This window comes from Mastomys coucha, unplaced genomic scaffold (genome assembly GCF_008632895.1).
Source record: "Mastomys coucha isolate ucsf_1 unplaced genomic scaffold, UCSF_Mcou_1 pScaffold9, whole genome shotgun sequence".
NCBI lineage: Eukaryota > Metazoa > Chordata > Mammalia > Rodentia > Muridae > Mastomys > Mastomys coucha.
This window is the reverse complement of record NW_022196915.1, coordinates 80270842-80284788: the sequence shown is the minus strand read 5'-3', so window position 1 is coordinate 80284788 and position 13947 is coordinate 80270842.

Below are 13947 nucleotides of genomic sequence, written 5' to 3'. Positions count from 1 at the left end.
TAGGAAACTTGGCAGTGGCATTGATATAGACATGCTATTTAGAACTGGGTAAAAGGTGTCAATTTTGGTTAGTTGTGCATATCTCCTTGATTGATTTCTGCTCTACCAAGAAGCTTCTCTGATGAAGGTTTGGAGTATCTGGGATTATGAGAATAATTATAAAATTGATAAGCCAACTTGATAGCATGATTGTCAAACAATAACCAAGTAAATTCTACACTAGTGCTCATGACCTCCCAAAATCAGAAATTGACTGCATATCTCATGAAGTACATGTCCCTTTGTAACAGTTGACCCACTTTGCCTGTCAGATTGTTCTGTAGCATGAAGTGTCCAGCAAAGATTTGTTTATTCTCTTAAATGTTTTCATAACAACATTCAATACTATGTATGTTAGCCAGAAAGTATGAGGTTTCCTGGTATTTTGCAGTTGGTTTTGTTGTATCCCATGGTACAAGGCTGCAGTGTCTTCAGCAATTTGGGCTTATAATGTAGTTGTGGTTAGTAATCAAGGGGGGATCACAATAAGCTATACTCTTTTGGAGACCTCAAGGCCTTCAAACACGGTAAAGATGTAGCCTGGGGCTTGTTCTATGATCTTAATTTAATAACTAATGTCTTCTGTGAAAGACATTGCCTACCCATATTGGGTAATTTCTTTCAAACGTTTTTTTTAAAGTTGAACTTTAAAATGAAGTTATTAACTACTGTCTTTCCATGATGCTTTCTGATAATTCTTAGATTTAGTTACTCCACCTATAAAACACTCCTATCCAATGTGCCCTATTTAATGTTTTAATCTATAGCATTCTTCCTTTTTCTTTCCTCATGTGCTTTACAATATATCCCCTCACTTTTTTAAGTTGGGTTGTGAAATAGACTTTTATATGTTTTTTTTTTTAAATATACCTATCCTTTGGGCTAGTCTTTTCCTTCACCAATTACTGTACACACACTCCTATATCCTTCCCCACTCACTACTTTAGTTTTACCTGTAATCTACCTTCTTCAAAGTGCCCCTTTCTGAACAGAAGCTCCTTCATACTTACCTGGCTTCTATTTGCATTGTATACTAAAGATACAGAGTAAATGACTTGAAGCTTAGCTGCACACATGAGAGAGAAGAAAGTTTTTGTATTCTTTGGCCTGCATTATTTCATGCACTGAAAATTTCTACGTACATCCATTTATGTCCAAGTTTTATCACTTCATTTTTTGGTATAGCTGGGTCATTCTCTTCTGTGTTCATGGGCCACATTGCTTCTATCCTTTCCTCAGTTTATATAAAATGATGTGGATTCTAATTGCTAGAGATTAAATATCTAATTGTTAGAGATAAAGTAGGAATTAGCATCATCTAGTAGCATAAAAAAAGTTCTTTTAGAATATGTTTATGGATGGTGTTGCTGGGTAATATGTTGGTTCAAGTTCTACTTTTTGAAAAGTCTGTTCACTAACTTCCAAAGTGCTTGCACTAATTTATACCTCGACTCACAGTGTAATAAAAGTTACACTTTTACCACATCCAGACATGGATGTTGTACCCTTTTACCCTTTTACGACATTCGTTGCCATGTCTATTCAGGGTAATGACAATTCAGACTAAGGTAAAATAGGATATTACTGTAGTTTGAATTTGTATTTTCCAGATGGCTAAGGATATTGAGAACTTTTTAAGCATATTATAATCTATTTGCATTTTCCAGAATTTTCTGTTCAGATCCCAAGCTAATTTTTAATTGTGTTTCTTCTTTACTTAGGTTTTAGAGTATTAAGTCTTTTGTTTATTATAGACATTAATCTTTTTATTAGATGGTTTTGGGTCAGAAGTTTTTCTCCCATTCTGTAGATGCCTATGTATGTATCTCGTGGTTTTCTTTCCTGTAAAGAAGCTTTGCAATTTGAAATCCCCTTTGTTTGTTGTCATGCCTACCTCAGAAAGTTCTTATCTCTGACTATAAGTTGAAGCATGATCTTTACTTTTCTTTTTCTCCATAAAGTTCAGGGAATCATACTTTATGTCATGGTCCTTGATGAACTTGGAATAGAGTATTATGCACTAAGATGATTTTATTAATATAGTTCAATGCTTTTTCCATACTTAAAGCTATAAAAATGTCATTGTCACCCTTTTACAGTATCTAAAGATAATGAATCAGATGATTTTATTTCCCAGAGTTGAATATGTTACTTATAATAAAGTATTTATGCTTTGTATACTAAAAGCATCTATGCATGGGAATATGAAAAAGCATACCTTATCCAAAATTGAAGATTGAAGATTACCTCTAAACAAAACATTATTTGGTAGTGAAACAAGAAAAATATAAAGAATAAATTTATATACATTTAAATAATATAGTTATTAATAACACATAAAAAATGCAATTAAGATATTTTGAATACTAATAGAGATAAGCACTAACCATATCGTATCCTAAAGTGCATCCATGTCTGCGTGTTTGTGTGTGATTGTATAATATATATATATATATATATATATATAGAGAGAGAGAGAGAGAGAGAGAGAGAGATTCATAGACAAAGATAGAAAAAGACAAAGACAGAGAGGCACAGAGAGAGAAAGATAAAGAGAGACAAAGAGGAAGGTTCTATGCCCCAGTGTAGGGGAATGCCAGGGCCAATAAATGGGAGAGGGTGGGGTGGCAGGCATGGGGAGGGGGGAGGCAACAGGGGTTTGTTTTTGTTGTTTTTGTTTGTTTCTTTGTTTTTTGGAGGGGAAACTGGGAAAGGAGAAATTTACATGTAAATAAAGAAAATATCTAATTAAAAAAAGAGACAAAGAGAATGTGTATGTAGAGAAATAATGAAAAATAATTAACTTTTTCTTTCATTCTTGATATATTTTTATTTTTGTGTGCCTGAATACACACATAAGTGTGAAAAAAGAAGCCAAAGGAGGAAGATTTGTATTGCTTTCCCCTTATTTCTTCGACTCAGAGGTATGTTAATTAAACCTGAACTCAGCCTTTAGGCTAGGCTTACTGCCAGTTCCCCTTGGAGATATCTCCATCCTCCCTGAAACACTGGGTCTACAGGTGCCTGTGGATATGTAAATTTTTATTATTCATTTTGAATTGTTTTGCTTATTTACATTCCAAATGTGGCCCCCTTCCTGGTCCAAGGTCCAAAAGTTGTTCACCCCATCATGTTCCCCAACTCCCTCACCACCCAAACCCTCTTCCACCTTCTCTCCCCATACCATCCCCTCCCTAGAGCATCAAGTATCTCCCACTGAGCACAGCCAAGGCAGTCCTCTGCTACAAACATCTGGGGGATGGAGGGGGTGGGGGGGCCACAGACCAACTCATTCATGCTCTTTGTTTGCTGGTTTAGTTTCAAGGTTTGCACATGGGATGGATCCCAAGTTGTGCTGGTCCCTGAATGGCCTTTATGGGGTCACTAACCTACCTTCAAAGGTTTTGGTCTCACAGATTTTTAAGGGGGTACTAGTAATTTAAACAGTCTTCATGCCTATGTAGCAAGTCCTATTTCCCACTAAGACATCTTTTCAGCCCTATAGATCTACTGTTTAAAGATAGCAAAAAGATAGCATGACCTTCAGATGATGAAAAATACTAAATAATCAAAAAAAGATCATCAATAAGATAGTTTACTACTAAATTTTTGTGATTATTATAGGTGTTACAGAAAAATATTCTGCAAACACTTATATAGGTTAGCACAATCTATCAAAATGAATAAAGAATCAAGGAAGTTTAAAATGATACATAGCATCATTAAAATTTGTTTATTGATATGCTAAATAAAGTGTAGCCAATTAGAGCACTGTGGTATATAAATCTAATTAAATAGCAACTGAAGAAAATTTGTTCTGGGATTATAAATATTAATATATAGAAGTAAATTTAAAAACAGAATTATTATATAAGCCAGATCTCAGTTCTTCTTATAACGTAACAGAGAACACCAGTTTATGAGAAGGGAAGATTTATTTCTATTCATGGTTTTGGTCTCTTAGATCCTTATCTGCTTCTATGGCTTTAGGCCTGTGCCTAAGAACAATCTCAGAATGAAAATGTTATGGTGGAATAACCAGCTGATCTTGTAAAGAATGGAAGGAAGGAAAGAAATCGGGATCAATGGTTTTACAATATTTGCATCCTCGCATTATCTTAAAACTTATCTTCCATTTCCTGGTCCCACTTCCTAAAATTTTTTTAACTATCTTAATAATTCCATAAAGAGCTAAGGAAGTCTTAAGTATGTAAAATTGCTGGAAACATTTAATATGCTAAAATAAAAACAGTATCAGCAGAAAATAAAGATGAGTTAATATACAGTGAAAAAAGTATTTCATATAATTTATCATATTTATGATAAAAAATTCTTCATGAATAAAAACTAGAGGAAAATTTACAGAATCACATTAAAGCACTACAAGATTAGTATACTAATCACCACACATAATAGTGAAATATTGATCTCTGATACTATGTTGATAAATTTTATTTTCTCTATGAAAAGATAAGCGCTATTTGCCACCCAAGGCAGAACAGTGGGAAAACTAAATCTTAAAGTAGTGATACTACAATGGCAGAGTCAAGAAGCATTATTTCCAGACATATAGGACAGGATAGGTGATTCAGGAGCACGTATACAGGTGCAACTGTGGGGAGGAAATAAAAAAATATTGCATTTTCAGATATGGTCAGATATTTAAGAGTAGTGATTCCTGAGTTATTTGTTACTTTTCTCTTTTAAACATTAATTTATGCTCCTAAGGTCACAGAGTCCTAAGAGGTCCCACTTCTCACCCATATACATTAAAACAAGAAGCAGTGATATTAGGGAAGTTTATCTGCACAAAATTCAATGCATAAACACAAAAATTCATAAATCTGGTGTTTTTCCTATGTGCAACAGAGAGCATTTTATATATAAGGTTCACAATACTCTGAAGAAGACATCTTATGAGTTTTCACCAAAAATACTCTGTGAGGAGTCTATTTTCTCTAATCATAAAACATTATATTTACTTACAATAATGTACCAACCCTCACACATACATAGAGGCACACTCATTTTCTACTCTCACACATATACATATAAAACATATATATATATATATGTGTGTGTGTATAAATAAACAACCACTTTCATATAACAAAAAACTATAGTACCATTTGAATATATATTAAATTATTTTTAATAAAATTTCAAAATACATAATTAGTATGAAATATTTAAACATTTGTATTTCCCAATATAACCAGAAATTATATTTTAAAAATTGACATAAAAATTTTCAAATGCTTATAAATTTGACTTACAGATATTGACTGCTTCCTAATAAAAAAATCTGACTTCTACAATATTTAGAATTGTGGCTAATTTTTAGTTGGAAAATTCAATCTAGTTCAAACTATAAATGTCTCTCTACCTGAGATATGGATTCACTGTAATCATGGCCAAGGTTTATTTTAAAAATTTCAAGTAGTAGTATTTTCAAATTTACATGGAAATTCCAATAGCCAAGGAGTCTTGTCAATATTAAACAACAAGGTCAGAAAAGATTGATGTAATAAGGTCAATGTATATGTGACCACAATTTTAAACATTGAAGAGAAAATTAATAGTGGGGAATCTAGATCTAAAGTACATATAGAGTCTATGGCTGGAGTACAAAAGCAGAGTCCAGAATATTTGCCTGTTTCTCATTCAAAAGAAATCATGTGCTGACATCTTAAGGAGCCTCACTTTCATTCCACAGAGACGATGCTGGTTGGCCTTCTTGTGAGAATTACAAGAACTGTAGCACACAAGCTCTCCATGCTAGTACCAAGGAATATGAGCACAATCAAACAAAGTTATATAATGTTACACAAGGAAACCCAAAGGATGGGATAACACAGGACCTGGAACCGGAACTCAGTGATTAGGAAAGAAGTGTAAGAAGAATGCAGAGAGAGGAGAAGGAAGGCATTCAGTGGACAATGATTGTTTGTGTTGATCATGATGAATGCCTGCAAAATACAATTGTGACTGGTCACCAGTGAAGTTTACAACATCTCCACAGAGTTAAGAAGGTTCTATGACTTCTGAATGGAGAATAAAATGTGGGTTTCAAACATTGGAATTTCCAAAATTGTTACCATTTAATAAGATAGAACCATTATCTAGTTTTTCTGCCTGTCAAAATTATGAGTTGTATCCTTTTCTGGGATATTTCTTTTAAGACAAAAGTTTGCTAAGAGACTATAATGGAATAGGAAATAAAGATGGGTAATGGTTAAACTAACACTTGCTAAAAGACTATATGAGGAATGGATAAAGAAAGAAAAAAGACAAAGACCACTCTGAGATATATGGTGTCGACAGCTTGTGAGGTTGACTGTATTGTTTTCAGCCATAACAAAAGTGGTCACAAATAGCCAGGAAAGGAAAGTAGCTTTGAGATGTATGAACTATGCACACTTCACCCAAGTACACATGGCAGATTGGTAGAGAACACGATGAAAGAAGAAAGTTGTGTTATACAAATGAGCTTTAAAATAAAAATAAATTATTTGATATTAGCTGCATGTATCATCCTGTCACATACTGTGTAGGAATCTTTACAAAAATTGTTCTATTTACTTCTCAAAACGATTCTAAAGTTTATGTTCTACCTATTACTCATTCTAAGAAAAAATTAAGCCTGCACTTAGAAATTCTCACTTATCACAAATGAGTAGAAGAACTCTGATAGGAATTACTGTCAGTTTGTGTAAAAGCTTTCTTTGTCAACTATTTTAATTTTTTTGACATTAAATCACCCTTTCCATTCGAAGAATTTAGATGTGACTTTGTAACATAACATCAGGACTTAAGCTTGTCACTCCATTATCTCTGACATTTAACTTGTGGCACATCATACAAAAAAAATGTGGATATTTTAAATCATCTTGTTTTGAAAGAATGTAATTCTTCTGCCCTACAAATGTATGTTCTGGTATGATATTTATATTTCATAATCTTACAGTATAGCAGCCATGACCTCTGGGTCCTTGAAGGAGAAAACTGTAACAGATTTATAGTTTTTATTAAATGGTCTCAAACGAGAAGCAGCAAATCACCACTATTTGTGAGGAATCACTTAATGTACTTATTAAAAATACTGTACTTCTCACAGTGGAACATGTAAGACTTTATCCATTTGTAATAAGCACAAAACAACTCTTGTTAATCCCTCATCTTCATTCTGAGCAACTTCCACCTTTCCTATGTAGAATGCTGTCTGTGGTCTTTCTGACTCACATTTCACTTTAATTGAACTTCTCCTATAATTTTGTCTTCTGAATAATTGAATTTTCTTTCAACTCTCCTCAATTAAATCAATTACTGACATGATGCTTTTCTGTAATAATATTGACCAAATCTGAAGGGCAGCTGAGCATTTTGGAAAAACAACTTCACCGTATATAGCTCACAATGAAAGACATTTTCTTAGCTTTGCATATTTACCTAAATCTTTTATTTTGCTACATTGTTACCTACAACCTTTTCTTCTCATCTATCATTCCTCCCCCTCTTTTCTTTGTATACATGCTTGTCTGTGTTTGTCTCTGTGCAGAGTTCTTTACCCCCATAGTGACGGAAGAATAGAAACAACACTTTCTGTGCCTTACAAGTGATAGAGGCAGTGAGAACAAGGGTTGGTGAACAGAAAGCATCAGAACAGGGCTTTTTAGTTACTAAAAGATCGCACTGGGAGCTCTGGAATATAATCAGATGTGCCACTGGTAATCTGAAGGAGTGCTGACAACCTGGCCACAGGATACAATTCAAGGTCTTAAAACCTTAAGATAAATGTTGCTACAAGGAATAGTAACAAAGACTCAGACTCCTCAAACATGATGTTATTCTTCTGAAACCTGTAAGAACTCTACCTTGTCCAGCTGTGGAAGAAAAACAGCAAGGCTACTGTTTTTTAGGTTTTTGTTTGTTTTGTTTTAATATTTCATTGCACCTATTTGTAATATACAACTTTGACATAACAAATATTGGTTAATTCTTCAACATCTTGACCTGAATGAACAACAATTCTCTGCAGTAGATGATGATAAATTAGCAAGAAGTGCATATTTCTCTTTTTTGGTCTAAGAAACATAATTTCTTAACAATAGAAATTCCATGTAAAGAGGGAATATTTCTTATAAAATAAAGAAAAAACATAAAAGCATGTTTAGCAATCTAATGTGTCAGAATCATTTTATTTTCTATATTATTGTATGACTGCTTTTATCTTATTAAATAAGGTAAAGTATTTCAGCTATGTTTTGAGTTCTATCATGCAACTTCTTTATACAGGGATTTATAAGAAATGTGTCATGTTCCTTTTAAGATATGTAATATCATGTGTTGTTAAGATAAAGAAAAACAGAATCCATTTGTCCTTTGTTGTAGTCTATGACAAAGCAGTTTTTCACCAGTAGTATAATAGAGTGTGCTGGAGATAAGTTTTACCTTCACGATTTTCCAACTGAATAGACTGTAGAAGTTATGACAAAAAATTCATTTGAAATGATTTTAAATTAGATTAAGTGCAAAATGTTTTTAGAACATTTGAGTGCAAGGATAATTTATCTATGAGATACCAGATAGCAGTTATTCTATCACTTATATTTTGGCCATTATTGAATTTTAACCATAATTACCACGAGTGGGATTTTGCTTAGATATCATTACACAGAGAGTAACACCAAACCATAGTTGAAAGAGAAGATTTTTAAGTAAAGCATTTTAAAAACAAAATTTAAGTCATTGACAATACAATGTATAACCACATCAGCTAATCAAGGAAATATGTTCTGAAGAAAATAAATAAGCATTTGGTGAAGAAGAACATGAAAGCCAGCAGAAATATAACCAAACTATGACAATCAATTAGTACTTATCTAAACAACATTGGTAGTACATAATGTGAGCACTGTAGGCACAGTATACTTTTTTATGCTGATAGTTTATTTTAAAGAACATTTTTATTTTTATTTATTTTTAAATTTAATTTAATTATTTTCTTTAACATTCCAGATTTTATTCCCCTCCAGGCCACCCTCTGACTGTTCCACATCCCATACCTCCTTCCTACCTTGCTCCTCTATCTCCATAAGGATGTTGCCACCCCACCACCACCTCACCCACACCCCACCAGACCTCTAAACTTCCTGGGGCCCCCAGTCTCTTGACTGTTAGGTGTATCTTCTCTGATTGAACCCAGACTGGACAGTCCTCTGTTGTATATGTTTTGGAGGCCTCATATCAGCTGATATATGCTGCCTGGTTGGTGGTACAATGTCTGAGAAATCTCAGGGATCCAAGTTAATCGAGACTCCTGGTCCTCCTTACAGGGCCGCTATCCTCTTCATCTTCTTCCCGCTTTTTCCTAATTCAATCACAGGGGTCAGCTGCTTCTGTCCAGTGGCTGGCTGCAAATGTCTGCATCTGATTCTTTCAGATGCTTGTTGAGTCTTTAGGGGGGAAGTCATGATAGGTCCCTTTTTTTGTGAACACTCCACTGCCTCAGTAATAGTGTCAGGACTTGGGGCCTCCCCTTGAGCTGGATTCCATTTTGGGCCTGTTACTGGACCTTCTTTTTCTCGGGCCCTTCTCCATTTCCATCCCTGTAATTCTTTCAGACAGAAACAATTATGGATTAAAGTTTTGACTGTGGGATGGCAACCCCTTCCCTCACTTGATGACCTGTGTTTGTGCTGAAGGTGGGCTTTTTGATCGTTTAGTGTTTAGTTTATCCATGACATTGTAAATTTATTCTATCTCATCAGTAAGAACTGAAAAATAGGTTCATCGTTTTCATTAATATTTGTTCTAAGATATTGCAAATGATCCATAATTATTTCAAAAGTTGTGCCACTGACATAACCCTTTCCTGAACCTTTCAGATGTGCAGAGCTCTGAAATAAGGAGTATTAGCATTTGAATCTAAAATATCTTCCATACGCTCATACTTTAATGTCGCTATTTTGGGAGGCTATGAAATGTAAGTAGGTTGGGCCTCCTGGGTGGCAGAAGTAGGTCACTAGGGATGGGCTTTTGAAGGGTACCTGGACTTTGACTCTAGTTCTGTTCTTTCTGCTTGAGGACCACTGCCATAGTAATATGGTCAGATACTCAACTCAGTCCCTCTCCCTTCAGCTGCCCAGCTCTGCTTTTCCTGCTGTGATGGACAGAAACCTCCTGATGTTGAACTTGAACCAGTCTATCCAGCTTTAAGTTCTTCTTTCAACAGAGCCTGTTCTTAGTGACACAAAAGTACCACAAAAGTGCAGTAAGCTAAATAGAGCTTTCTGTCCTTCTCAAATGAAAGTGTTAGACTCTTGGGCTGCATATGCTTCTGGGGATTACATTCACTGTAATTATACCTCAGTGCCAGAGTTCTCATCCACTACTAATAATAAGTAAAACTTTAGGAATAAGAAAACATTGATGCTTCCCAATTAGGTAGCTCGCCAAATTATAAACTTTAAATTATAAATTATAAATTTTAAGTCAAATAAGAAAAGGATAAAATATTTTACTGTCCATTAGCATGTAACCATCTGCAGGTATTTCATGAATTGATTTATAGTTGCTTTGAGAGACTGATTTTTGTTTAAAATAAATTGGATGATTAGTATGAAGTGTAGCGCTTCTTCAGCACCAAGATGAATTTTTCTTCAATATTTCTGTTGGACAAACAGTACTAGGAAGAAGAAAGTATGTTCGTTTTGGACATTTTCTGAATGGCACCAAAAAATGTTAACCTAAGTGTTTTATTTAAACTATAGTATGATGTAGAAATCTCTGGTTGTGTCATGCAGACTCACATGATGTTTTGCTGAAGCAAGGTCTGTGAGAGGACACGTGATGTAGAACCCAACAGACAATGATGAGGCACTTGCATAGCTAGGTGTAGAAATGTTCCTTGGTCATGCATCTTTGCTGATCATCCCTTCCTTGAGAGAGGCACAGAAGAGAACTCCTGGCATTCCTAGCTTGTCCTGGTCTTGTCACCCAATTCATGTGATTCAGAAGAGGCCTGGCAGATTTTGCTAGAACTTGCTGCCACTGTTGATTTATGTTTGTGACACTTTTGAACTGGATTCTTGGTATCCTAATACTAATAAACTGAACTACTGCAATTCTGGCAATGAGGATTAGAATAGTCCCAAAGAACAACTTCTAAACAAGTCTATGTGACCTTGTCCTATTTACTATCTTTTCTCTCCTACCTTTGGATGGTGGGCTTGAAAGGCGGTGTCGAAGTGTTTGAGAGCCATTATTAAAGTAGGTTTTGACAAATCTAAATCTACAACTCTAGTAATAATCAACTGTGTATTAGATATACTATGTATTAGATATATATATATAACATGTATTTTGACTTTAGCTGATATATACATAATTCATATTTTTCTTGATTCCAAGATGAAATTTCTGAAAGTTATAGCTCCCTTTTTTTATAAACTTTTTTTTATTTTGTTATATGAAATAGAAAAAGGTTTTCATACATCTTTTAAACTGTTTGTGTGTGTTCATATGCAGGTGGTTGATAATAAACATGATGTCGTATGTTCCTATGCATGTTCAAATACTCCTAAGAGTATGAGTCAGAAAGCAGTCTTGGGTTTCCCCTCCTTAGCATCTGCTGTGTTTGACACTGGATCTGTTGTCTTATTCATTGCTACATACATCAGGCTTATTCAGCCATCATGCTCTAGGAATTTTCATGTTTCTATCTCATCTCTTGCCAAAGCAAGACTGTGGTAACAGATGTCGTCTACTCTGCCTAGCTTTACATAACCCTGAGAAGTTAACACAGGCCTGTAAGTTCTCATGACAAGCTTCCTGTTCGCTGAGCTCTCTCTACACTTCATGTGAAAGCAGAAAAACGGGGAGCTAATAATGATTTTGAAGCTATTCATCATAAATTTATGAATGTGAGTCTATGTTATTGAGCAGGAGTTCGTTTCTATGCACAATTTTATCCTAGCCAATCTTTTTATTTTATATTAATGGCTTTCAAGTATACTATTTTAGATTAATAAAAATACTTAAAAGAAAAGTAAGATAATGTAAGTTAAGAAAAAACAGAAAACAAAAGTTGAAGAATATATGTATCTATGAAATACACACACACACACACACACACACACACACATATATATATATATATATATATATATATATATATATATATATATATGAAATTTTTATCTCAATTTACTGTGGCAGTTGCTTCATTTCTTTACACTGTACTTCCGAACACCTTCCTACATACAAATATGCTCCTTATGTTTCTTCATCACCATAAAATATCTTTACTATTTAATTCATCACAATGTCAAGCAAAATATCACTAATAAGATTTTTAGAAGTCAATATATAGCAGCAATCTGTTTCATACCTTCAAAATGATTCTTTCTCTAAAGCTAGCCATCTGCAACTGTCTGTTCCTGATTCTGCTCAACTGTCATGTTAGTGACAAAAGTCATAATTTTCTTGTTCTTTTATCATGCGCTCATCAAATCACGACAATGAACTTACTGAGCCATTTATTGCTCGCTGATGATTACATGCTTTAGCATGGCTATAATTCAGTAGTTTCATTTGTATATACCTCTATTCCCATGACTGTGTCTCTAAGTTAGCACAAATTTAGGGGAAACCAAGATCAAATATTTCCTTAGATATTTATGGATATCAAAAGAAATTACTAAATAGCCTCAATTTATTATTCACCATCTTTATCAGGATTAACATAATCACCACTGTTGTTTTTGTCATTTTTGTGTCTGCTGAAGAGTTCATTCAAAATTATCTTTGTGTCCTTAATTGTATTTTTTGTCAATCACTTAATACATTTTAAGGTAATACAAAGCTTATAGGCACTACTAACTAATTCAGTGAGTTATAAGAAAACAGGGAAGAATGGAAAAAAAGATACTTGGAATCTGAAAAACAGTTGAAAAGAAAAGGAAAATGATGGATATGGTATGGATGTATTGTCTAGATGCATGACATTTACAAAGACTAAGTAGAATCATTAATGATAATGTTTTCTTTTTAAAGATATATTAATTTATTTTATGTATATGAGTATGCTGTTGCTGTCTTCAGACACACCAGAAGAGAGTATCGGCTCCCATTACAGGTGGTTGTGAGCTACCATGAGGTTGCTGGGAATTGAGGTCCTCAGGACCTCAGGAAGAGCAGTTGGTGCTCTTAACCGCTGAGCCACCTCTCCAGCCCGACAAAATTTTCTTCAAAATTTTATTTTATTTTTGAAAAGTTCTTAATGTACTGTGTTGATATAACTTCCTCCTATTCATTTCTCCTTCCAAATCCTCTATTCCTCCACTTCCTCTGAGATTCCTGACATATTTTTCAAAAATATATATTTTCTGATTATATATGTATACATATATATAATATAATATATAATATATATTATATATACATATATAATTGTAGTATGTGTTGTCTCTTTCCCTTATTTACAAATTGTATAATATATTTTATTTATGCACATGGACATATATCTTACAGAATGCATTTACTGTTGCTCATATGTATATACAGTTGTTCAGGGCAGACCATTTTGGATTGAATTACTTCCCATGGCTTTTGTTGGATAAAGCTAATTCTTCCTCCCTTAGTAGCCATTGACATCTCATAATTCTCATCTAGATGTGGGAGCATGATAGACTCCCTCCATCAACCTTGGCATGTTGACTGCTGTAGTCATTACTCAGATACTGTTTAAGCATATATACTGTTGAGATACCATGGGTACATTCTCCCAGTCAGATCTGGAACTTATTATCCAGCAACAGGTGTACTGACTCTCTGGTTCATAAGTTCCCATTGATCTTTATGGCTTTCCTTGAAGAGAGTGTTATAGACAAACTAAATGATGTTAGG